At 37.4% G+C, this 27,010-nt stretch overlaps 1 protein-coding gene across 30 annotated transcripts in view; it reads right to left on the reverse strand.

Annotated features, from left to right (window-relative positions):
- Positions 1–27,010, reverse strand: part of ZBTB20 (zinc finger and BTB domain containing 20) — a 1,063,249-nt gene that overhangs the window by 469,973 nt on the left and 566,266 nt on the right. For 25 of the 30 annotated variants that reach the window (XM_056797120.1, XM_056797129.1, XM_056797131.1 and 22 more), the window contains one exon: positions 5,819–5,865. The exons of 4 other annotated variants lie outside the window; for them this stretch is intronic. The gene's annotated coding sequence lies outside the window, so the exon portion shown is untranslated. Of the gene's footprint in view, positions 1–5,818; positions 5,866–9,789; positions 19,340–27,010 lie in introns of those variants that run through there. One more of the 30 variants, XM_056797139.1, reaches the window with a different exon arrangement.

Below are 27,010 nucleotides of genomic sequence, written 5' to 3' on the forward strand. Positions count from 1 at the left end.
AAGAGAAGAAAAGAGTTCAGATTGTTTACACCATCGAGTCTGGCAAACTCTACAGATGCTTTCTGTTTGCTTGGGATATTTTATTGCTTATGTTATTACTTTTTTTTCATGCGCTTTGCTCTACCAGCTTTGATTGAAGATATTTTGTATGTGTCCACATTGTAAAGTATCATATTTTTCTAGAGATTTAGTGAGGGAGAGAAGCTTTTTTTTCCAAGGCTTGGTCACATCAATATTCTAGCTACTCACTTTCGAGGCCGATGGAAAATATGCTCCTTAGATTAAATAGACCTTTGTAACACATAAATTCAGTTTTTACTGATACAGTATGTTACATTGTTACTCACACACTGCATTTCTGATTGAATGCACGGTATACCTGTTGGACATCCCATTGATTCAGAATAGTCACAGACCTGGAACTTAAAGACAACAAACCAGTATGTGATCATATCCATCATCTTTCTATGAAGAATAGAAATTGCACTTAATGTTGATCATCTGAGGATCCCAAAGTTCTTTATAAACAAGGAAGATCTACATTATCCATTATAAAAGTACAAAAATAAACTCTGAGTTTATGTTTATATATATATATATATATATATATATATATATATATATATAACTTCCTTTAGCTTAAAAAGCCCTGCTCTATGCCTAGTGTCCTTAGGATATTTAGAGGAAATTAAGGCATGAGCACACAAAGAAGACCTTAGTGACCATTCTTTTTTCTAAGATCATTTTTTCCTCTTCTCCAACTCCTTTTTATTCACTCATTTTTCCCCTCCACTGTTAACTTCTAATAGGTTTATCAAACCGTGAAGGGCTAAAACAGGAAATATTAGAGAGACTTGGTGGGAAAGATGAGGAAAATAGGGGAGACATGAATAAAGCACCTCAAGAGGAGGTGACATGGCACTTCAACATGGCAACAAGCAATAATATGTGGAGAACATGGCAACAGACAATACGTGGACACACAAGCAGGTAAGTTAGTAGGCACTGGGAGGAGATGATGGTGGGCGGCCCTGCTGTCCCACAGGAAAAAACGTCAGGTCGTCTGGTGGCAGAAAATAAGCGAAGGTCCAGAGAGTCAAGAGCTCAGTGTTCAGGGAGGAATGTCAAAAAATGTCCAGGCAGGCGAGGCCTAGAAGAACCAGTAATCGTGAGTGAGGCCTTAGCTGAGAGACGAGGGGACGAGGACAAGAGGACAAGATTTATGTGTTTGGAACTGGGATACCAAATATCCATTGAAGGGTAGAACATGCAGCATCCAGTTGTCTGAAACAAGTGAAACGTCGGGGCATGGCCAGAGACAAGGCTAAGGTGGTGTTGAGCACCTGGCACTATGGATGCGCGCTAGCTCATCACACCCCCCTTGCCTAGGGGCCTGACTACTCCCAAGCTTGAAGGTGACAGCGAAGTGACAGGAGCTGGGAAGAGAAGCAGCAGGAAGGGAAAGGCACTGGGCTTGTCACTGTCCCTGCCTGGTACAATGGGGAAGTCGAGGAAGCAACTATGTGGTAGGGGAGGAAGGAGGAAGAAGATTCCCCTCACTGCTTCCTTCTGAATTCACAAAGACCAGGACTGTACTCACAGCATATTGAGGCTGAGGTTTATACAGGTGGCAGTGCAGACCTCGGTGCCTTCATCGTAAGGAGTATAGACAAACTTCATGAGAATTACCCATCTATAAATGTTACAGCCGTAGGGGTGACTCAGGGCCATTAAGAGGCTGTGACTTGTCCAAAGTCATATAGCCCAACTGTGTCAGAGGAATAATTTGAATCAAGGTCTTCTTAGGGATATAGTAGACAGAGGGCTGACTTTGGTCTGGAGTCAGGAAGACCTTAGTTCAAATCTGGCCACAAATATTTATTACCTTTCTGAACTTGGGCAACCTCTATTTGCCTCAGCTTCCTCCACAGTTAACTGTTGTTGTGAAGATCAAATGAGATACTATTTATAAAGAGCTTATATTACCTGGCACATAGTAAGTGCTTATTTCCCCTTCAATTTCATCCTTTTGCCACTTTCACTATCCCATTACATCCAAATACACTAATCAATTAATGAACATGAAACTGCTTAAATTATTACTAAATCCAAAGCATTGCTTCTCATTGATAATACCTAATATTATATGTTATCAGCATTAAATTTTAATATTATTATATTATTGTATCATTATTTAAGGTTTGAAATGTGCTTTGGATAATGATCTCAGTTGATCCGAATAACCTTTGGAGGTATGTAGTGTTATTATCCTCATTTTTCTTGATAAGGAAGCTGAATCTAAGAGAGGGTAAGTGACATGCCCAGGGTCACACAGCCAGCACATGTTCAATTCCATGTCTTCCTGAACCCAAATCACAGGCCTCTATCCACTACTCCATTTAGCTGCTCATGTTGTACCAATGACTCGATCTAGCTCTAAAATCCAAGTAAGACTTAAATAACAAAACAATTTGTATGAGGGGCACATTTTAAAAATGCTTTGGAATGATTTATCATATTGATTTTCTTGGACTGTTTATAACTAGATTGTAGACTCCTATGGGGAAGGAATGAGGTATCTTTGTATTCAAACTTAGTATATTCATTGAAACTGGATTTGAACACCTGGTAGTCATAGTATATTTAATTAATGATGTTATGGTGGTCATTCTGAGGCTATGATCAACCTTATAAATTACCTTGTAAATTGCCTTGAAGATGAGCATTTTGATTTGAAATGTTAAAAAAAAAAGTTTCTTTCCTCTGTAAGGGACAAGGACATTTGTGAAGTAACTCTTCGCTCAGTAAAATATGTATGTTTGTTTTCTAACTGTGACTAAGAGCTTCATGAAATATTGGTGAGGTTTGCCCAAGTAATTCACCTGTTAGATAGTAAAGGATTATATTTAGTAGAGAAACACTCCGACTTACTCTGTACTGTACTTTAATTTTTTTCAGTTGAAATCTTTTTTTTTAAACCCTTACCTTCCATCTTGGAATCAATACTATCTATGTATTGGCTTCAAGGCAGAAGAGTGGTAAGGGCTAGGCAATGGGGGTCAAGTGACTTGCCCAGGGTCACCCCGCTGGCAAGTGGCTGAGGCCAGATTTGAACCCAGGACCTCCCGTCTCTAGGCCTGACTCTCAATCCACTGAGCTACCCAGCTGCCCCCTCATAATTGAAATCTAAAGATACATTAGCCTGTTCTTTCTTCATTCAGTCAATCAACTAATGTTAATGAATCGCCTATTAAGCACAAGGTTTTGCTTTGAATCTGCCATGGGAGTTTCAAAGATAAATAAGATACAGTCCCTTTCATTTAGGAGTTAATAATCTATTAAGGTAGCTACAGAAAAAAGTAGCTTGGTCCTTGTAGGGTTAATACCCAGACCTAGGAATGACATCGATGAATAGAAATAGACATTAATCCAGATTTTCTCTGTTCACAAAAATATAAAAGGGTTTCTATCACTGAGGACACATCTGGGAGGGGCTGTGGGATTAGGGTCCTTTCCTGATGACCTCATTTTTAAATGCAAAGAGAGGGACCGATGCAAGCTAACACGTAATGCATGTCCCCTGGGTCCTGGTACACAGAGAGGAGCTCTTTCTGGGCAATAGAACAAGTAAGGCGTGAGGCGGAGGGAAGTGGCTGGGAGTGGGAAGATGGTCTTAAAGGGCTGCTGACTCCTGGAGAGATGCATCTAGAGGCAGAGATTGATGTGCCGCTGAATTAGAGACAGCAGCACAGCGACAAAGAGAGAGTACGGGCCTCGATGTGCAAAGTCCCTTTAGAAGTCCATCTTTATTATCCCAAGAGATTCTTTTTCCTCATTTTACGCAGATTCCTATAAAGAGAAGCCAAGAGTGTAATTTCCAGAGGTTTAAGCCGTAAAGGGCCTCGGAGATCAGCACAGAGTCTTGGGTGAAGACGATTTTCAGGACTAGAGTGTGAGCCAAAGCCAAACGTTAACACAGTCGGATACTCAGCCTGGTCCCCCGCACCACAGAGGGCTGCCAGTCCCTAGGCTGACTGAGCCATGGCACCCTGGGCTCCTTCAGGACAGAGCAGGCAGGCTGGCTCTCGGCCGGAGCACCTCAGGCCAGACCCCACAGGTCTGCGTCCCGCTTCTTACCGTGCTGAGACTCTTGGAGGTCACAGAACTGGCTCGAAGCCTCTCAGCATTCCGACTAACAAACATACAAATCTGGTGGTTATCAAATGGGGTCCAGGAGCCCATGGAAGGCTGGAAGACCCTTTCAGAGCTCTGTAGGGTCAAGGCTGTCTTCATAATAATGCCAAGATAATTTAATTTCTAATATGAAAGGTGGATGGATACATATTCTATAAACAGATAATTAGGGGAAGAGACTTCATTGAAGAGTATGAAGGAGTCTTGGGAACCAAAATTGAGAAATGCTATATAAATCTCACCCTGCCCACCCCCGAAATCTGTGTTCAGTTGTGAACAAACACTTCAGTCTCCCACTTGGATAAATAGATGACACACACACACACACACACACACACACACACACACACACACACAGAAATGGTTGTGTGTGTGTGTGATTATAGTGGCAGTTAGATGATTCAATGGATAGAGTGTCCAGTCTAGTGTACACTAAGGAAGACCTGAGTTCAAATCCAGCCTAAGACAGTTATACTAGCTATGTGATACTGGGAAAACCATTTAATCTTATTTGCCTCAGCTTCCTCATCTGTAAAATATATTAGGGAAAGAGATCACAAAACACTACAGTACCTCTGCTAAGAAAATCCCAAATGGGGTCATGAAGAATCAGACACAACTGAAGCAAAATATTGGTGCTTTTAGATAAGGAAATGATAAGGGTGTTTTCCTCTTTCAGTTTTGCATGTGCTTGGTTTCAATTCAATTCAATTCAATTCAACATTTATTTAGGTCTTGCTATATTGGAGAAAACCAGACTCTTGAGGGCAGCTGGATGGCTCAGAGGATTGAGAGCCAGGCCTAGAGAGGAGAGGTCCTGGGTTCAAATATGACCTCAGACACTTCCTAGCTGTGTGACCCTGGGCAAGTCACTTAATCCTCATTGCCTAGCCTTTCCTACTCTTCTGCTTTGGAACCAATATTGATTCTATGATGGAAGGTAAGGGTTTAAAAAAAACAAAAACAAAAACAAAAAACAGACTTCTCTTAAAGGCTTTCTTTTTGACCCCAGTCAAGTTACTGGGTCTCACAGTGCCCAAGGCTTGTTCATCTGCATTGTAGAGACAACCCTCCCTGAGTGCTTTCTATACTAATGAAATCACAAGTCCTTGCCAAAGAAAAATCAATTCATTTTAAAATCTTTTATCCAAATGTAAGACATATATCTATGTGTGTGTATTTTTAATATATCATTATGAACACATCAATGAACAAAAAGTGATCAAGTAATATTCAAATGTACAGAAAGTTCATTTTCGACATCTTGTTTATTTATTTTTGGCCAATGCCAAAGCTCCTATTCTCCTAGGGGAAAATATATGTATAAGTACCCCCATGAACCTAGCATATATGCATGCAGTTCAGTCAAAGTTTAAAAAAACTTCCATTCTGTAGGGAGGCATTTTAGAATGTTGTTCTTGTGAAATAGGGGATAACCCTCCAAAACAATTCCAAAATTCTTCTCCTCTGCCCTTCAAATTGCAGTGTACTTTAATTAGCAAATGGATAATGAAAAAAAAATACAGGCTCATAGTTTGATTTTTACCAAGACTCAGAGAAATGTATTTGATGCCAATTAGAACCAAAACTTCCCTCTTAGATGGGCATAATAAAAGTTACTTACCAAAGAGTGATGATGTGAAGAAGAACCAGCTAATATTCTCGAAGCATCTAAAATGAAATATGATTTGATGAGTGTTACCCAAGTATTAACGTTAAGTGGAGGCTAAAATGGCAAGAATGAAAGTCATTCTGTACTTTTCTTTTTCTCTCTCTCAGTTTGGGACACTGGCTTCAGCCATGCTAGAGCAAGAAAAGGTTGCTTCCTTTTGGAAGTGAAAACACAGCTGGGGACTCAGAAATGACTTGGCTCCTTTAGCCGCCTCTATGTTTAACTTTAAAAACTGTAACCAGTTGCAACCAGTTGTGAATGCCTTGCTATCCTTCTATGCAATTCCCTGTAACTTGAGTTGAGAAAGTTTTGTTTTATGGTTAATTATCCATGGTCTATTTAAAAAAATAAATCAAACCATTGTGAACCACCAGGATTTGCAGCTCCATTTGAACTTTACTATACTTTTGATTAAACATTTTATAAATAAAAACACACTGGTTTTCTACTTGTTGTTGGCTGTTAGTTATTTGGGCCCTCGACATAAATATTATGGCAATAGCAGCAGAACAAGCTATGGATTATTTACCCCGGTTTCATAAATCGTGAGTTACTGGAGTTATGTGCCTCCATGAGGATAAATGAACTTATAGTATTATATTCCAACTAAATGTAAGAGAAGCAGAACAAGTGAACTGAAACCTTTGAAAACCAAGACCTTTTATGCAAAGTCACAGAGCAACAAAACAAGTCCTAAATGAACATTTAAAAAGCTCCTTCTGTGAAGAAACAAAACCCCTAATATCATAATCTGAATAAAGATGTTGCTTGCCAAACAACTAGAGGTCTATCCTGTTGAAGTTTTGGGTTTTTTACCAAGATGTCCCATGTAGTTTTCCAGGGGACGTCACACAATGGCAACATAAAAGGGAGGTCCACTAAATTATACCAAAATACTAGGAAAGGGAAATTTTTCTGTGTTCGCCAGGAGTAAGCAGGCTGGTGGCACAGTGGGTAAAACAAGTGACCTGGAGTGAGGAAGAGCCAAGTTCAAGTCCTGAACAACTACTAGCTGTGGGACCTCTATCAGAATGTCTTCATCTAGGACACAAGGAGGATAAGGCTCCTAGCTCTCCCAGGTGGCGGCGAGGGTCCAATGAGTTAGCCCATGGAAAGCTCTACACAAATCGCTAACAAAGAGAAGAAAGGATCCTTTATGGAGTATTGGACTGCCCTTCACCAGGAGACTCAAGGACCAAGAATATCTCAAAGTGTCATAAATGAGCAAAACAATGAGAAGGAGTCTGAGGAAGAAGATGAGAAGATATCTTTAGACCAAGACTATGATGGTATTCAGAGTTTTCCATATGAAAGTGCATGTAGATCACTGAGGCCACTTCTTGATTTTGTGTTTTAAGTGGGAATTTTGTTAAAAATAAGAACAAAACATACAAAAAAAGAACCCCACAGTTCTCCACAGCACAGACTGCTAAGGGATGGTTAAAAGGGAAAATAGGAAATATTCTTCTTAACTGTGTTACCTTTGGCACAATACAAATAGGGAGGCACAGTGGCATCGACTGCCAGGAATACGATGAGACAATGTGTCTGCTTTATGGAACTGCTCTGAGAAATTACTGGGCTGTACAGAGATATACCTTCTACATCATCCGGCCTCAGCACAGCCTCTCCCTGCACTGGAGGTTACTTCTGGTCCCTGTTCTGTATTGAAGACACACACAGAAGATCCCTCACCAGCCACTAAACAAGTACACTTTCAATAAGTTCCCCTTTAAAAGGTAAATCAGTAACTCTGGTACTGACAGTAGCCCTGAGTGTATCTCTTCTGGCTCTTAGCGGTGCCCAAACAACTGGACTGTTAAAAGTTGTGGAGGCCTCAAGAGAAAAGAGAAGCCGATTAAAAGAATCCCTAATATCTTTCTTACTCTGGCAATGCTAATCTGTGGCCCTCTAGCCATTTCTACTGCAGCTAGTTATCTTTTGCCATTACAAAAGCTAAACTGGAAGCTGTCTGACATTCCCAGGGCTGCTTTTGCAACAGAAAATGAAAGCTAAAAGTGATGGGTTGGCCACAAATGGATGTTAAAAAGGCAACTGAGCTCATAAACAGGGATTGGAATGAGCAAGAGCACTAACCACCAAAAAGGAAAGATGTTACAGGCAGAACAGAAAAAAATGGTTAAATTTTGGGGAAAAAAGGATCTTCTAAACAGCTGTTTCTAATATTTCTATCAGCTAACAGAATTGTCAAGAGTTAGCATGACATGTGTAGCAGAAAGACAGTTGGCCTCAGATGGCCTGAATAAGGAGACATGAATTCAAGATCCACCCCCCTGGAAGAACGCTGGCTGTGAAACTGAGCAGATAATTGCATCTCGCAATGCCAGACACCCCTACTCTGACCCCTGCACTATAAGCTGCACAACAGTCATTGATCTACGATCACAGGAGGAGATCTTGCACCCGGAGTGCTATAGTAGGACTTTCTTGGAATAAATGACTAACAGAGAATACAAGACCTTAGGGCATCTAATGGGTGCATACGTGCATGTTTAGACTTGGTTGTAGAACATTAATATGCTATAACTGAAATAAAAATATTTCTAATATATTACACTTATGTACATAATATAGATATTTTCAACAGATGTACATAATTATCTATTTTTGTGTTAAGCTGCTTATCACAAACCTTGTGTGTGTGTGTGTGTGTGTGTCTGTCTGTCTGTCTGTCAGAACATTTCAATATAAAAACTGGTGGGGACATTTAAAAAATGTTTGCGGACATAATGTCATAGGTAGCACTGGGTCGCACTGACCAAGTTTCACTGTTTTTCAAAAAACAAATTTATCTGACCCTTAAATATTCCGTGACTGAGACTAAAACATCACTACCAGCACCACCCAAACAAAGAACAACAACAATGATGACAAATAGCTAGAAAATAATTCATTTGTTAAATGCTATCTGATTCTTTTATTTGATTAGTCAGTCTTAATAACAAGATAAATGCATTATTTTGACATCTTCAAATGTGTAAAAATCTTTGGCCTCAAAGTCTTTCATCACTTTCTATCTGACAGTTTGTCTAAAAGTAGGTCCAAACTCTTCTGGATTTGTCTCAGCATCATATATTTGAAAATAAAACCACATTTACCCTGTTTTCATCATGAAATGAGGTCCTAAAATAAAATTGCTTTCTTTAAACTTCAGATTCCATGGAAAACTCAAAAGGGATGTAAAATTGTCTGAAATGCACCAAAAAAAATTATGAAAATGAAGGATAAAAGATCATCAATCTAATTGCTGGGTTGGTGCCCATGGAATTGAACAAGACCTAGAAGAAGGCCTTCAGCATAGTAAGTGATTCTTTTGCAGAGGGTCTATAAAAGAGCATGGACAAAAATATTACAGAATGATAAAGGGAATGGCTGTGTCATTGAGATCATAGTTTCACTCTCAGACTGAAACATAAAGAAATTAAAGTTTAACCTAAAATGGTCACTGTGAAGTTATGCAACTAACAACCTAGGGTTTTCAAGCTAAGGAAACCAGAATGTAGTGACTTATGCCTGAAGTCCCTGATTTTTAGGAGGCTGAAGCTGGTGGATTACTTAAGCTCAGGAGTTCTGAGCTTCAAGTGGATCTAAAGCTAATGCATTGTCTACCCTGAATCAGGCATTAGTATCATGAGCCCCTGGAAGAAAAAGGTCAGAAGGCTGCCAAAAGAGGGGAAAACTGGATCAGGTTGGGGGGAAAAAAAACAAGTCAAAGTTTCCAGGCCAATCATTATTTGAATAGGGTTCATGAGTGACCATTATACTTCCAACCTAGGGAAAGAGAGACCTGCTTTCACAAATAAAATAAAATGAAATAAAATATGCTTAACAAAATAAAGTCAGAAAGAAAAGGTTGGCATGAAAGTCTAAAAGAAATCCCCAAATACAAAAAGATGAGATACCTTAATATTTCCTGAAATCTGAGTGATCAAATTCATCCATTCTCTTTGTCACAGTCTCCTTCTTTCCTTCTTTTTCCTAACCTATTAGAAAACCCCACTCAACTCTGATCTTTATTTCTTTCAGCAGATGCAACATAGTTTCTGCAGATATGATTTCTCATTTTCTATCCATCTGACAGGCAGAAACTTTTTTTTAAGAACTCCCTTATCAGACAAATTTCTAAGTCCCAGTGGACACCAGTCAGTTAACTGAAACGAAATATTATAACAGGAAAGAAAGGGAGATAAACATGGGTCCAGAACAGCATACAAATTTCATTGTTTCCATTTGAATTGTAAAGGGAGTTACTACAGTGAGAAAGGGGAGGTGCGAGTCAGAGTGGGGGTGGGAGTGAGAGACATCAGGGAAGCAAAGAAGGGGAGGAGGAGAGGACTTTTGTTGTCCCTTTGAAGTTTAAAGAGGAGCATAATGTGTAGAATCCAAAAGTGTTCATGAATACAGTACAGCGTGACAGGAAAATTCTCAATGAGTATTGCAGAAGCTACAGGATCTTAAATAGAACCATTGTTTAGGGGTGAAGTCAACTGAGAGATTGAATAAAATATATCTGTGCTGTATCATAAGAGACATTTTGTCTTTCATTAAGAGTTTGGGGTTTGAATGCACTTTGTCATGAAAAGGAGCATTAGAGTGTTATATGGTCCCCAAAGTAAAAGCAAGAGGAATACGATGTTTATATAACTGACTTTCTATACAAATATCCTATCCGGTTAAATTTCAAGTATAGAAAAAACAGCAGCCACCTTCACTATATTTTAAAATTCATTTCATAGTTCAAATATTGTTAATTTTTTTAATGAAACAAATACAAAACAAGTTAGCCTTAAACACCTTAGAATAATTTTAGTCTTCTATTACCTAGAAAATGCACCCCATCAAGGAGGGTCAAAAAGTCCTGTATTAAAGCAAGTTAAGGCACTGGTAATTATGGGATGTTAAGCTGCAGCCTAGGGCAACTACAAATGGCCATGGATGTTAACTGATTCCTTTCTCAAAAGTCTGAGAAAAGGGAAAAAAAAAACTGTAAGTTTTCCCATCTGTTATTTCCTTTTTTTTTGGCTGTAGAAAAGTAAAATTATGCAAGAGCTTTTGAATGTAAAGGCTGTGTGTGCTTTTTCCCTTTTTGTCTCTGTGTACTGGGTATGTGATGTTGCGTAACTGAGCACAGAGTGGGCGGTTAGCGTTTACTATTGATTTACACTATGCCATATAATGAATTCAGAGCACTAAAAAGAAAGGCGAGGGAGGAGTAGGGAGGAAAAGAGGGAGAATGAGAGAAGCCGGGAAAGAGAAACAGAAATTCAGAGAGAGAGAAAGAAAATCATTTATGGAAGCAACTCTAATGCTGGGAACAATATGTTCACTTATCCCTCTGGGGTCTGAATTTGGAAACTGATTAGGTTTTAGGGAAGCATATTTGCACAAGTTACCCCAACATGCTAACTTGATCTCCGGTGAGGGTTCGGGCTGGAGATCTTTGAATTGGCTAAGGTGTCAATAATTTGAAACCAATGTCACTAATAAGTTAAAATCATTGACATGGGTCCCATCTCTCTCCGGGCATTTAAGAATTGATATCCAAATAAGCTCTAACTTCAACTGGGAAATCAGGCATCATTTAGAGGACATACACATATACAAACACACGCACGCACATGAAAAGTTAAGGCCATCAGTGTTGCAAAAGGAAAATATGTTCCACTTCACCCAATTTGTCATAAGTTTTAAGTAGGAAGCATTTAGAAATCTCTGGGCAAAGTTGACACTACTCTGTTTTCCTTTCTTTGCTAGTTATAAAGGTACAGTCTAGGGCCACTTTGTGAAAAGGAGAAATGGAGACAACGGAATGGATTTCTAAATCAGTGAGTAGCTACTGCCATATAATTATAAGTGATGATGGAGGTCTCTGTGTTTTAATATGGTCTGTATTAAGTTCTACGTAGAAGTAAGCATTTAATAGCCATCATTTCATCCTAATATGGCTATTTTTCAAAGGGTCCATTTTGTATCCAACATGGCAAAAGAAAAGGAATTATTTCTTTCTTTGTTGGATTGTTTTTTTAGAATAAAGCACAGTATAAACCTTTGCAGCCAAAATGGGATTCTTACCCCCAAGGAAAACAGCTCTTTGTCCTTAATGCATCATGACTACATGGAGGAAGCCTTCTAATCTTTGTTCAAGCCTATGGGTCTAGGGAAGGTCTGTGTATTCTTTGATTCCACTAAAGTTTACTGAACAACTGCTATGCGTAAAGTCAGAGAGACCTAAATTCAAATCTGGCCTCAGACATTCACTGATGTGACCACCTGAAAAATAAGCTGGCGAAGGAAATGGCAAACCCTTCAGCATCTTTGCTGAGAAAACCCACCATGGAGTCATGGAGTGTCAGACAGGATTGAAAACAACATAACAGCAATAATGGAAAATATAAACAGGAAGTACGATATTGTCCCTATCCTTGAAATTTTTATTTTGCACTAAGAGGGTAAGAAAAACTTATTTTGTACTATAAAGTATCACTAGAATGTGATAGGATTATGGCATGGAGGGACTGATCTGGTCAGATTGTACTTTAGGAACATTATGAAGGCTGAAGACTGTAGGCTAGGAAGACAGTAAGTTTTCAGATGGAAGGAAGGCCTGAACTGAAACAGTGGTAACTGAAATGGAGAGAGAGGGGGAACATAATGTAACAGAATTATAATGTCAACGGGACAGAGAAGAAGGGCAAACCAAAGGTAGAGAAAGAATTTCCATATTTCTCACTCAAATGAAGAATCTGGTATCAGAAGCTACTTAACCATGAATAGATCTCAGAAGAAGTATTATAAATTAGTAAAATGTTAGGAGAAAAACAAGGGAGAAGAAAAGGAGGACAAGGAGAACAGAAAAATTGGAGAAGAAAAGTCAAGAGGGGGGAATAAAAATGTAGGAGAAAGAAGTGGAAGAAGGGAAGAAAAGTAGTCAAAACATGACAGGATATGGGCAGTCTACGTGCTATGATTTGAGGAGTAAAAGCTGTGCCCCCACTAAACATTTTTATAAACCAAACTTGTGATTTCACTCATATAGGGAATTCTCTAAAAGAGGGAGGAATCTCCCACTACCAATGCAGAGTGGCAAGTGCTATAAAATTTATAGACTAAAAGATTTGCATGGTTTGTTGCTTGCTGTCTGGGTTAAGTGACTTGCCTAGCATCACAGGGACAGACTGTTCGAGAGGCATCACTTGAACCCAGAGCTTCATCATAATGACCATTTCCTAGACACTATCTCACACTGGCTGTCATCTATCTGCTAAAATTCTAACTGTATCATCTTCGAATTTGAGTTCTTTTCCAAAAGCTTATCCCTATGCAACAGTTATTCTTTCATGGACCCAATTACAGAAAAGGCAACAATGGGGAGGCATCAAACTATAAAAATGCAGCTGTCTCCAGTGGACCCTTCATGAAGTGTGAATGAGGCTTTTGAGTAAATCTGAAAGGCAAGGAAAGTCACAGGATAAATCCTCTGGGTGACTTTTTAAGAGTTAGACCATTGAGTCTAGGAGAGACTTAAAGAAGATCCTGGTTCCAAAAAAAAAAAAAAGAGGCAGGGAAGACACATAGAGCTGGAAGAGAAGTGCCAACAGAAGCCACTGACACAAAGAAAAGGGTTAGAAATTTGGGAAGTTGTATTCAAAGACTGTGGGAGGGAGTCTGGTTGGGCAGATCAGGCATGAGGACTGGAGTGGGGTGAATTTTATATCCATTTTCAAAAAAAAAGGAAAGACTTTGATACCTAAAAACTATAACAACAATAAGCAATTAATAACAAGATTATACAATGCATTATTTAAAAGGCAATTAGCAAACATTTAGAAAAACAAACAATGATCAAAGAGTTGCCTGGGTTAACCAAGAACAGGTCATGCCAGAATCATAGATCTTGAGAAAGCTTAGTGTGGGTTACTTAGATTTCAGGATATACAGAATATACTTGATAAAATCACTCTTTAAAGACAGTTCATAGATGTAAATTAGAATATAAAATACTTCAGCAGATTCAAAAGTTGTTGAATAATAGGACCCCCCCCAAAAAAATATATATATATATATACACTTGTTAGACAGGAATTTTCTGTGACTATTTCAAGGATCTGGGGCTGGCTTGTTCTGGCTAACATCTGTTGTAAATGACTTGAAGGCAAAAATTGGCTTTCCTATAAAATCCACAGATGACTCAAATCTGGGTGGGATAGTTACCTTGTTGGGTTAGGAAACTAAGATCCAAATTCTCCTGAAGGACAAAAATATTCAGTCATATCTAATACAATGAAATTTAATAGGGATAAATATTAAAGTCTTGGGCTTAAAGATAGTCATTCTGAAACTATTTCTCTAGGCAGCCTGGACTTTCTTTTTATACACAACTCTGTCTCTGTTAAGGAACAGGAACGAACTGAAGGAGTCCATGACACTGAGGGGGAAAACCCTTTATATCAGGGGTCATAAGAAAAGTAGGCCGATTCTCTGTTTCTCTGTCTACATATGAATATCTACTCTTAATGTCTATTATATAGTTAAGAAAGCAAGAACCTTTCCTATTTTTTTAGTCTAGAGATGATTATCAACTCTAGGACAGATGATAAGGAAAGAATAGACTATCAGAAGAAGAGTGAGGAAGGATCAGGAAGCAAATTTCCAAGGAAAACCTACGTACCAAAAATAATATTTAAGAGTTGGGTGACAATAGGCAAGTTATAACTTCTCTGAACCTGTTTCCTCATCTATAAGATGGGTATGAAGTATTTTAGGGGTCTGCTGTGAGGCATATTTGAGATCATATAAGTAAAGTGCTTTGAAAAATTTAAAATAGTACCTAAAAGTCACAGCTTAATATTAGTCAAAATGCTACCATATTGTTGAAAGTATGTGATTTATGGCAGGAAAAAGAGATAACAGATTACTATCCTTGGAGTTATACCGATATTTGTGAAATGTAAAAACATCTTGAGAAAAGGTTCCAGGGATCCTTTTTTTTTTTTTTAAGGAATTAGGAAGCATGAAATATGATCAAGAAACATATCCAAAGATTTATATTAACTGATGCAGAATGAAGTAAGCAGAGCTAAGAAGCCATCTATGATGCCTAAAAATGACTTATATGAAAAGGGCAACTACTACGAAACAGTCATTAGTGAATGTTGCAAAATTTTTACAAAATTTTACAAAGGAACCTCTTCCTTTAAAAAACTGGAGAGAGGCCTAAAGGTGGGGAACAACAAATATATTTTCAGTCTTCATTTCAATGTATCGGTTGGTTTTTCTGATTGTTCTTTTCCTACTTTCTTGGAAAAAAAAATGTTGTTATTATATGCTGTTGCTTACTGGGAAAAGAGGGGGAGAGAGAAGAAGTAATTTAGGGAAAGTAAAAAATAAAAAAAATCAATAAAAATTTCTTTTAACAAAAGAATCATACAGGAAAAGATATAGATGAGATTTTTTTATGATGAATACAGATACACATATCTATAAGATGGTGGTTTCACTCAAGTGATAAAGCTTTGCACAGGAAAATTTATTTTAATTTCCTTGGTCAAGATCTGTAGGAAAAAGTGATGAAATATCTTTTAAATTCATCTTGCAAAAATGCTTAAAATAATGTGGATATTTACTAAATGAATTTAAAAAGTTGGATTTTGTTGTTGCTATTAAAGGGCAAGGCACAAGGTGTTTACATTTTAAGTTGATATAAATGAAACAAATAATGCATGGTTGCTGGGGTTTATTTTTAATAAAATATGTTCTTAAAAACCCAAAGATAACTTGGACTGCTAAATTGAAGATTAAAGGCCCTTAAGGAAAACATCACTGGAGAAAGACTAAAAATGTTTATTAACTAGTATTATTGATATCAGTGTGCAACTATGATAGTGATACTCTCTTTGAAAAATGGGGTTGCCCCTTTGATAGCTTACCTATTGGGGACATTCATTTTGTGTGTGTGTGTGTGTGTGTGTGTGTGTGTGTGTGTGTTTTACATTTTTTAAGTTGCTGTTTTTTAGTTTTTAAGTTAACTAATTGATGTAGTCTGATAAAAATGGATGCTTTGCAGTGGCATGAAAGAAACAGATGTGCTTTGCAAGATACGGCATGTCTTTTTGAAAAGTTTAGTATAAATCTCTCACTTTCAGGATCCCTGATTTTGCCTATGTGAGGCTCACACCACTGAAGTAAATCATGAATTTTACCAAGTACATTACTAATTAATTATCTTACTAAGACAACTTCATTCATTAAATTCACAAGCATTATTTAAATGCCCTTTCAATACTGGATACTAGAGATATGGGGCGGGGGGAAGCAATAGTCTCTGCCTTCAAACAACTTATATTCTACTAAAGAAAAGAACATGTGTCTGTGAGTTGCTGTGGTTAAAAAATGAGACCAGAAGACATCAAAGAAGAAGTTTAGTGTGCATCACTGTTTTATCAGTAGGATCTTATGGGGGCAGTGCTTTAATGAAATTTTGAAATAAAAGCATTTAGAAAATAAGATGTCCTTTTATAATGGAAAGAAATCATTGCCTAACGTATCTGATGCTTTTAACTTTGAATTTTCATTTACTAGGCACAATATTCTTAAGGCTGTCACACCTTCTAACACAATTTTTCCTTTTTTCCTTCTTCCTGTACTCTGAGAAAAACTTCACAGCATTTAATATCACCCCACTTTCGATCTCTCTTGCCTTCTTAATTCTTTAACTCCAAACTATTCCACACACATCTATTACTCCAATTTTTTACTAATTTCTTCCTCTTAAACAAACTGGCTGTTTATAGGACTTTCTGAGTAGTTTTATTTCTTTTTTCTTTTCTTTTCTTTTCTTTTTTTTGTAGGAAACATTTCCATTTCTTTTCTTAACAGATTCACTAAAGTCTGAGGGCAGAAAATTTAAAAGAATTTTTAAAAGGGATGGCAAAGAATGAGACTTTCCTCCCAGAATTATAGAGTTCATTTAATTACATTTCCTTCATCCTGGGAATAGGGAAATCAAGGCTTAGAGAAATGCAATGACTTTCCCAAGGTCCAGATGTTAGTGAAGCAGGGAGAAGACCAGCACTGAAGTATCCTGATTCCTAACCTGATTTGCTTCCCATTAAAGCACATGTCCCTCTTTTAACTCCTTCTGTCCCCAACCCCTCCATTTTTCAGTTATCTCCCAGATGCTACTATTTCATACTGTTGGCATCAAAAAATTTAGAGAAGTTTGGGGTGGTGATGTGATAGCACTGCCCCATTTCTCTCATTTCCAAAACAGTTAACAATAAAACAAATTCTGACAAGACTGGCAGTTAGACACAAAATGAAGTCTGAGATTAGAAGGGAACTTAGACATGAGAAAGATGTCCGTTGGTATTAGGGCCACTGCTGCCAGAATCACTGTAATTAAAGTTGTGTCAGTGTTTCCATTAGAAACCCCACTCTTTGGGGGTTTATAATACAGTTATAATGATCAGCTTTAAACTTAAATACATCAACAAATATCTTGGAAAAAGGATTTTTTTCTCCCCAATGTCTCAAAGAAAAATCCTCAAATCAGGCAGTACCATGTTCATTTACTATCACCCTATGCCCAGTATCCCCCTCAAAACAGGATGTAAATGCATATCAAATGAGCCTGATGTACAAGGATCCACAATGAAGACACCTGCCTTAGGAAATTCAGGGCCTTCACTTGGTGAATTAACTTGCTCAGGGCAACAAATGTCACTATGAAAAAGTCACTCTAACTCTTGTGAATGAATGTTCCCCTTCCCTTCAGAGTAGTGAAAAGAACTTCTATATATGTCCAAAAATCTCTCACTTATTTGCAACTCAAGGATTAGAGAAATATGAAAATATTAAAACTTTGACATGGAAGAGAAAGAATTTCCCAAGTTTCCCTTAACCCCTCACCTCTAAATATTTCCTACATATCTCTAGCTGGGCTTCTATATTCTAGGCACTTATACGCCCTATGTTGTGAGGATTGCTAATTACACATTAAAGTCACAGGGTAGAAAAATGTTCCAGGAGAAGCAGGGGCAATCTAGGTAACTCCACCATTATCTCCAACCTCCCACAGATAAGAGGTCCCATATGTCCTTAGTGTCTGTGGTAACAGTAACTAACTCCTGGGCAGAGAAAGTTCCTTTGTTTAGCAAGCTTGCTCTCCTCCCTGAAAATGTTTGATTCAGGATGGTTTGTTACAATCTAACAATAGTTTTTAGGGTAACAAAGGGATATTTGGAAACAAATGGAAGGCTCTTTGTCCTTAGTAAGGAAACTCATAATTTCCCAGGAACCTTTAAATCTGACCATATATCTATGTGTTTATAGCAATCTTTTAAAGAGTTGGACAATTTATATCAGGAAAAAAAGTTAGAAAACACAATCATATACAATCAGATGATGGTTAATTCAATATTAAATTTCTAATCTGTCTTTGTATGTGTATATCTATATCTATATGTCACCTTACCAAAATTTCTGTTGATGACTGTGGAATATTTGGCAAAAACTAAACAGTAAATAAGTTTAGCTGGGAGGGAAGGAAGGAAATCAAGAAGGAGCAGAAAGTGAAGGTTCTGAATATATGAACTTTATTTCAGAACAATTATCCTAAAATGTTCTCCCCCCCCCCCCCCCAGTTAAATAGGTCAACATTTTAAAAGTGGAAAGCCTTGTGTGAGATGTTTTACTGTATTAATTGGGCAAATGATTATTTTTTACATAGTCTAATTTTGCTTACTAACAGTACATAACATTTTGTAAAGTAAATAACTACTTGTTTGAGACATATGAACTCATTAGGTGAATGCCAGTATCTTTGAGAGTCTCTAAAACAATATATACAATTTACCAACTTTATAAATCTCTGTTGAAACATGTTTCTGTGACATTATTTAGAAAAGGGAAATTCTGTTCCATAATACAAAAAAGAACAGCTTTTGATAGCAATTTTTCCACATCAATATACAAAAGTCATGTGTTTACAGTATTACAATTTACTATGTCCTATTTTCTAACTTTTTAACAAGCCCATGGGAATAAAGATGGCTAAGGTGGTTTTTGTTTCTTTTGCTATTTTTTGTTTGTTTTAAAATCAGTTTAGTGAACAGCTTCAAAGCAGAGCCCTAGCTAAAATGAACTAGTTTCAGCGTTTGAGATGAGAGAGGGCATGAGAGTCCTAAGTGTGTATAAGTTAGTCTTGTCAACTTTCCCTCTTCTTGGAATGAAGAATGATGACAAGTAGGTTAGGGAGAGGAAAAGAAGAGAACTTCAAAAAGCCTAAACTATTTGTTAATTGTATATGTGGCACTGGGCAAAAAGCTAAAGGAACTCTGATAATTTTCACAGTTTCAATGAGGTTTCCAGGAATTTTAATCTCTCCAGATATTCTTAAGGCAAAGCTAAAGAAGCAAAAGTATTTGCTTTTAGATGCTTGGGAAGGGGGGGGGGGGGTCGGGAATGACATGATGACTCCCAGTTTCTACAGTGCCCTGACCTATTGCTAAAACAGAAACTAGAACATTAAAAAATATTACACCCCAAAATAGGTTATGCCCTTCTCCTTGATGGCTAAAAATAACAACAAAAAGGAAGGAAGGAAGGAAGGAAGGAAGGGAAGGGAGGGAGGGAGGGGGAGAGGGAGAGGGAGAGGGAGGAGGGAGAGAGAGAGAGAGAGAGAGAGAGAGAGAGAGAGAGAGAGAGAGAGAGAGAGAGAGAGAGAGAGAGAGAGAGAGAGAGAGAGAGAGAGAGAGAGAAAGAGAGAGAGAAAGAAAGAAAGAAAGAAAGAAAGAAAGAAAGAAAGAAAGAAAGAAAGAAAGAAAGAAAGAAAGAAAGAAAGAAAGAAAGAAAGAAAGAAAGAAAGAAAGAAAGAAAGAAAGAAAGAAAGAAAGAAAGAAAGAAAGAAAGAAAGAAAGAAAGAAAGAAAGAAAGAAAGAAAGAAAGCTATTTTGACTGGCAAACACAGACGTGACATGAGAGTAACAGATGGAAGACCGATAGACACTCTCACAGAACACACTCAGCAAACACAAGAGCAGGCATCCCTTCTAAACTAAAGTAACAATGGTGACTTTTGCCTCCTGCTTTCAAACTTCCCTCCTTGGGTGTTTACCTAATGACTTCCAAAGAATTTGGGAAATATAATGCCAGCTGACACTGGCACATCTGCCCATTCTCAGAAACAAGAGAAAGTTGATAATCACTGTCTGTGAAGAGAGAGAGAAACAGACTTCAGGCAAACTGCCTTCTTTGCGAGGCAGGACAACACTGACTACCCCGAACTGAGGTGGGTGCTCCCCCCACCTTGATTCAAAGTGTTTTTAGGTAACATGATACTTTTGTACACTAAGCACAGAGCAGAACCCAGCACCTAAAAACTTTCATTAAGCAAATAATTAAAAGTAACAAATCTTCTTGCTAATTGTTCCTCAAACTTGAAAGAAAGGTTATTTTCTTACCTTACACTGTCTTTTGAAATCTGACAGCATCATTCAGTCAGTCATTTCAATGTCAGCTACTGATTTTCAATTCTTTTATTACACCGAATACAACTAATAATAAAATGGTGCTGATCTCCCAGCTTTCACTATATAACATCTATATTTATATGCTTAGGCTTCTATTCAGATCTATATTTATCTGCTTTATCTGCCTACAGTGCAACAGTGCATCTGTTTCTCATACACACAGACATATATTTATATATATACACACATACTGTATATATGTTATATATAAACACACATACACACAAAAATATGTATGAATGTATGCTTGTACATTTCCTTCAACAGAATGCAGGTGCATAAATACTCAGACATGTGATATGTATACAGAGATCATAAATGTACATGTAAACATGTGTACATCCTAACAACAAGGATCCTGTCTACCTTACTTGGCTGTTGACCTAACAGACTTCTTACATGGTTTTTGTATTACATAGTCAGAGACACTGCTCTTGCAAGGGGAAAAAGAAAATAACACCCCCACCCACCCAAACACACTTATACTCTGCCCAGTTAATCCATTCTTAGATCCATAAAAATATTAGAATTAGAAGAGAGTTTGGACGTCAGGTAGTCCAAGCCTTTTATTTTATGAATGAGGAAACTGAGGTGAAGGGATATGAATTGATGTGCCCCAAGTCACACAGCTAACGGGATCAGAAAGTTTTCTGGTTCTCAATCCCTGCACTCTCCACTGTACTATACTGGGCACTCCTTGAACTGTCCCCTTCTTTAAAAACAGAAACAAAACCTTTCTCACTTCTTAAAGTAAGTAGAAAGAAGATAATCCTGCTGAGTTCATATCTGGCCTCAGTCACATGCTGTGTCCTAGGGAAGTCACTCAACCTTGTTTGCCTCAGTTTCCTCATCTGTAAAATCTGCTGGAGATGGAAATGACAAACTACTCCAGTGTCCTTGCTAAATAACCTCAACTATGGTCACAAAGAATTGGACATGACTGAAACAACTGAATAACAACAATCCTGATACTTTATTCAACCTGTTTTAAAATGATCCACTTTTTCTTTTTTGTCAACTCCAGGGAATATTCCAGGAGTGTAGAACTTATTGGTAAATTTCTATTGTGAGCATTTGCATTTTAGAACTTGGCAAACCCTACAAATCGGGGCTTGATGATTGTTTCATTGATTGTCTAGACTTAAGAAAGTGATGGAGAAAATGTTAACAATACAGATTACAATTAAAAATATTTTCTGTGTACATCTGATCTGGAGAGATGGTTATTACACATTTACTAGAACATCCCTGATGGCTCACATTTATAGAGCATTTTACAATATTTCCTTACGAAAAATCTGTGCAATAAATAATAAAAGTAATTGACATTGAGAGTTAATTAAATTGACTTGTCGGAGGTTACTCAGGGGTCAGTTGCAAAGCCAGTTTATCTGACTCCAAGGCATGCTTTTTCCACTACACATGTAAGGTTTCTGCACACCTCTGACTCTAAAACTTAACTATGTTGCAAATACCACTGATCTCATCTAGGTGATTCCAGTTTTGCACACAAAACCTAATACAGACACCCTTCTCAACCTAAGGAAAAATAGATAGATATTGAAGAAAACTTAATAGTTTCTCTTATTCCGCCCCCCCCCCCCCCCAATTCAAGTATAAAGTCTGTATCTTCCACTGGAAAGCAGAAGATATAATTCCCCTAAGCCATTTGCCACAAGTGAAGTTTGTTTTAAAATGTAAAGTCTTTATTACTTGTGATCTAGTCCATTATGTTATTTTTCATTTTTGAAAAGTCAATAGCACCTTTTATCCACAAATTGCCAAGTCTTGTTAGCACTAAGCCAATATTTGGAAATGGAAGCAGAAGAGGACAAAAAGATATTTGGGAAAGGGGTGTACACATTTCACCATCCACCCTTCATTCTCTAGTCTTCCAACTTGCCCTCTACAATGTTTCCTCCTCCTAATCCCCCTAAACCAAGCACACACACAGTCACAGAGAAGTACATAAATCAACCGCCTTTAGAAAACCAAAAGCAAAAAGAGAGGCACATTGCCACTGATAGAGTGTGGGGAACAGATTTCTTCAGAGCAAGTTATTCTATGCACATGGTGAAGTGACCTGACTCAAACCTCTTCAGACGGTTAGCCAATAAGAAGACTGCCGAACCCATAGGATTTTTACACTTTGTACAGTTAACTCACAGACTCAAATCCAAAATCCAGTACTTGGGGATACCATGTGGATTTGTGAAACTCCCTGGGGCATACTGCATCCATAAGCCAAAGAATGGATATTATACTGATCCATACATGCAGCTTTTCATCTGCGACATATTGATAATTACTCTTTATTTGTGAATTAAATCCAAATAATAAAAACAAATTGCAAACAATCATCACACAAAACATTTCACTTAACTCTTTCAAACCACAAAGAAGATGGGTGGGAGGGGAGCACAATGCTACCAAAAAGAGAATTGCTTCAAGGAACTGGGGAAGGATGAATGCACTTGTGGCAGTCTAAAACATGATTTGGTGGTTTTATGTGCATTTCATGTCACTGATATAAAATTGTACATAGTATATCGTGCATCATGAGAAGTTCCTATTAGGAAATAGTTTCTCAGTTGTTGTCTACATGTCTTCAGTCAACAAGCACTGATTAAGCACCTACTATACACTCAGCACTAGATGCTGAGGATACAAACCCAAAATGAAACAGTCCCTCCTTGTATTCTGTGTAGAATACAAAAGAAAAATTCACCAAAAAGCAGTCAAACTGAGTAACTGGTCCTGGTGAACAGATAATGAAACAAACCTTCCTACTCGTGGCAGAAGTGGGAAACTATTAGGACAGAATGTTGTATACATTTTCCGGGTGTTTTCTATTGTTTTTATTTTTTATTAAACCCACACTTTCTATCTTAGAATTAACACTGTATGTTGGTTCAAAAGTAGACGAGTGGCAAGGGCTAGGCAGTAGGAGCTAAATGACTTGCCTAGGGTCATACAGCTTAGCAGTGTATAAGGCCAGATTTTGCCTTTCTCTGGGTCTGGCTCTTAATCTACTGGGTCACCTAGTTGCCTGCTTTTCTATCATTTTTCTTGGTTACAAGGGAGGGTTCAAAAATATATATTTTCAGAAATGACTGACATAAAAATAAAAAATTCAGCTAGTCTTTTTAAACAAAATAAAAAATAAAAACAAAGCATTTTTTAAAATCTAGGAGTAAAAAGTAAAAGCATTTTTAGAGTACAACGTTTATTTTGAAAATGTAAAAGCATCACAGCCACCTAATTTGTCTTGAATTCATTTTACAAATGAAAAAAAATCAAATTCAGAGATTCCTTCCAGAAGTAATCCAACTATTGTTGACAGGAGTGAGAATATTCTCTCAATTTCTGATGTTAACATCCCCCCAAAATGATAATATGGTTATGACACTAGGAATTCAGGATTATCGGCTCCAAAATCCTTTCAGATTATTCACTGTGACAAAAGCAGTCTCAGATAGTTCTATATACAATCACTAAGAGGGAAAAGGTTATTCAAGGCCACATTCAGATTTCATGTGACAAGGTTTGGGGCAAAAGGAGGCTCTCTAAGAAAAAGCTCTGCCTGCTTTTCTTTAGGAAATGCAGAACTTGCAGTACCGTATTTAGTACATGAGCACTGGGAAGGGGAGACACCACCATGGCAAAGTGAAGGTGGGTGGGAAAATGGACCCTACTGGGCTCAGATGGGTAACAATGTGCAGAGAGGAAGCCCTCCCACGTTCACACATACTGAGAAGCAAACAAAAAAAACCCAAGGATGCAGTAAAAATCCTGCTGTCCCAATAACATACACAGATGTTCCACCATTGTTTTCTTTTATGCACATTTTAATTAAGAGCTCAGGATCAAGCTTTAAAAATGGTATTAAATGGCTTGTTTACATTTGTACTATATATCATTTATCATGCATTTTGTAACAGTGCATGTCTCTGTCTTCAAAAGGATTATTTAGAAAACATTAAGATATAGCTAGTATATCTCATCTAACTCTCGAGATCTAAGGTTCAGGAAATCTGAGAGCAAGTCTGAGTAAGATAGGAACTTTTACTTCCTTTAATGCTCATTCAAATGATTTCCATTCCCCACAGGATCTGCAGTAAGATTACCAAACCAGAAGAGAAGAAAGAAAAAGAAAATTATAAACCTTTCACATTACCAAAGAGATTAAATAGATATTGTTGTGTTGTATTTGTATATTGGGAATGGTTTTTTTGTGTGGCCTTTTATATGACATACATCTTATCTATGTGTGTGGCCTTCATACGCATAAATTGCCTGTTACTCTAAAGAAGGGTCAAGTTGATGGTTGGGACAAGTTACATAAAAGTGCAGGTTTGAAGTACTCCACAGGAGGGATCCTAATTTCACACCAACAGAGTACTTCTGGAAGCCAAAAATTTAATACCAGACTTGTTAAGAAACTACCTTAAATAAGAAAGGAACTGTACTAAGCCAGTAGGTTCATGTCAGTAATGAAAAATTCACCATCCTCAAGAAGACTATATTCCATTTGTAAGATAAGGAATATGCAGAGGTAAATAAATACAAGGTAATTTGAAGTGGGCAAGTACTGTTATTTGAAAGGACGGGTAGTAAAATCAAGAACATTTTTTTAAGGAAGTGTCACCTGATCTGGGTCTTACTGAAGAGTTCTGAAGTGGGGAGAGGAGACGTAACTATAATAAATGTATAGGGTGCTGGTGAGTGTAAATGAATGCAGAATGGACGTGGACGATTGAGATAGAATATGTGAAAGAGATTAAAATGAAATAGATATGAGCAGAAAGAATGACCTGGAATACTGGGGGCTTTAAATGCCAGCCTGAGGAGCACACATTTTATCCTAGAGGGAATATGGAACAAGGGAAGATATTTGAATGAGAGAATCACATAGTCAGACCTGTATTTCAGGAAGTTTGTCGTGATAGCTGAATGCTGACTAGATTAGGGAAAGGAGAGAATGGAAATAGAAAGACCGTGACGGGGTTAATAATCTAGAAGATTGTAGCTGACTGGAAAGTTGTAGATGAGTGGAAAAAAGGGGGTATTATGTGAACTATTATGGAGACAAAATTGACAAGATTTGGTCATTGATTAGATATGCTATCTGAGAAAGAAAAAGAGTCAAAACTGATTCCAAGTTCATGAAGTTTGGTTACTAGCAGAATGGTGCTATTTTCAAAAGAAATATGGAAATTTGTGAAAAGTGTTAGTCACCAAAAGAAGTCCACTTCCAACACAGACAAAGCCCAGAATCCCAATTGCTAAAGGGGTTCAGCTGCTTAGCATAGTGGAATGAATTGGATAAGTAGTTAGGCATGGCTCATTTTAGAAATTCTTACTCATCTTTTACTGTCTTCTGGCCAAAGAACAATAAGAAATATACCTATCCTATTAGGAATTACTAGGATATTCAGGGAGAATTGGGAGTTAACTCAAATGTTAGAAGGCAGAGAATCTTCTCAAAATTAATGGACAGCCTACTAACAAATATTCATCTATATGAATATATGACTATGAATATGAAATTTTGAGGTGTATTATGCTGCCTTGAAATGCATTAAACAAGAAAGCAGAATTCAGAACTCATATAAGCTCAGAATACTGTCCAGTAAAACATAAACATTCAGATGATTAAAGTTTAGCTTTTTTGATTAAACATTTTCCATTTGGGTCCCACCCTCATGTAAAATTTTCAAAATATCTCACATGTAGCAAAAATGTTCTTTTCAAATATTTCTTATGGTACAAATATAGTTTCAAAGGAAAATGACTTCAATTAGCCATATTGGTTCAATGCAAAGAACACACTACAAAGCAATGGTAAGATTTCTGCTTTGAACCAGTTTAGAATAAAGAATAAAAACAAAAAAGTAACCTTATTTTTTAAAAAATACCTTTCTTTACATAGTATATTTGGTTTCAGTTCTTTTTTTGGGCTTTATTTATTTTTGAATTTTGAATTAATTTATTTAGTCAATTTAGAACATTATTCCTTGGTTACAAGACTCACATTATTTCCCTCCGCTTCCCTCCCCCCCCCCCTTCCTGCAGCCAACATGCAATTTCAGTGCATATTATTTGTGTCCTCGATAAGAACCTATTTCCATGTTGTTGGTATTTGCACTAGGATGTTCATTTAGAGTCTACATCCCCAGCCATATCCCCCTCAACCCATGTATTCAAGCAGTTGTTTTTCGTCTGTGTTTCTACTCCCACAGTGTTTCCTCTGAATGTGGATAATGTTTTTTTCTTTTTTTTTTCTCATAAGTTCCTCCAAGTTGTTTAGGATCACTGCACTGCCACTAATGGAGAAGTCCATTACATTCGATTGTACCAGAGTGTATTAGTCATTGTGTACAATGTTTTCCTGGTTCTGGTCCTCTCACTCTGCATCAATTCCTGGAGGTCATTCCAGTTCCCATGGAATTCCTCCACTTTATTATTCCTTTGAGCACAATAGTATTCCATCACCAACATATACCACAATTTGTTCAGTCATTCCCCAATGGGAGGGCATCCCCTCATTTTCCAATTCTTTGCCACCACAAAGAGCACAGTTATGAATATTCTT

The sequence above is a fragment of the Monodelphis domestica genome, chromosome 4 (genome assembly GCF_027887165.1).
Source record: "Monodelphis domestica isolate mMonDom1 chromosome 4, mMonDom1.pri, whole genome shotgun sequence".
In the NCBI taxonomy this organism is placed as follows: Eukaryota; Metazoa; Chordata; class Mammalia; order Didelphimorphia; family Didelphidae; genus Monodelphis; species Monodelphis domestica.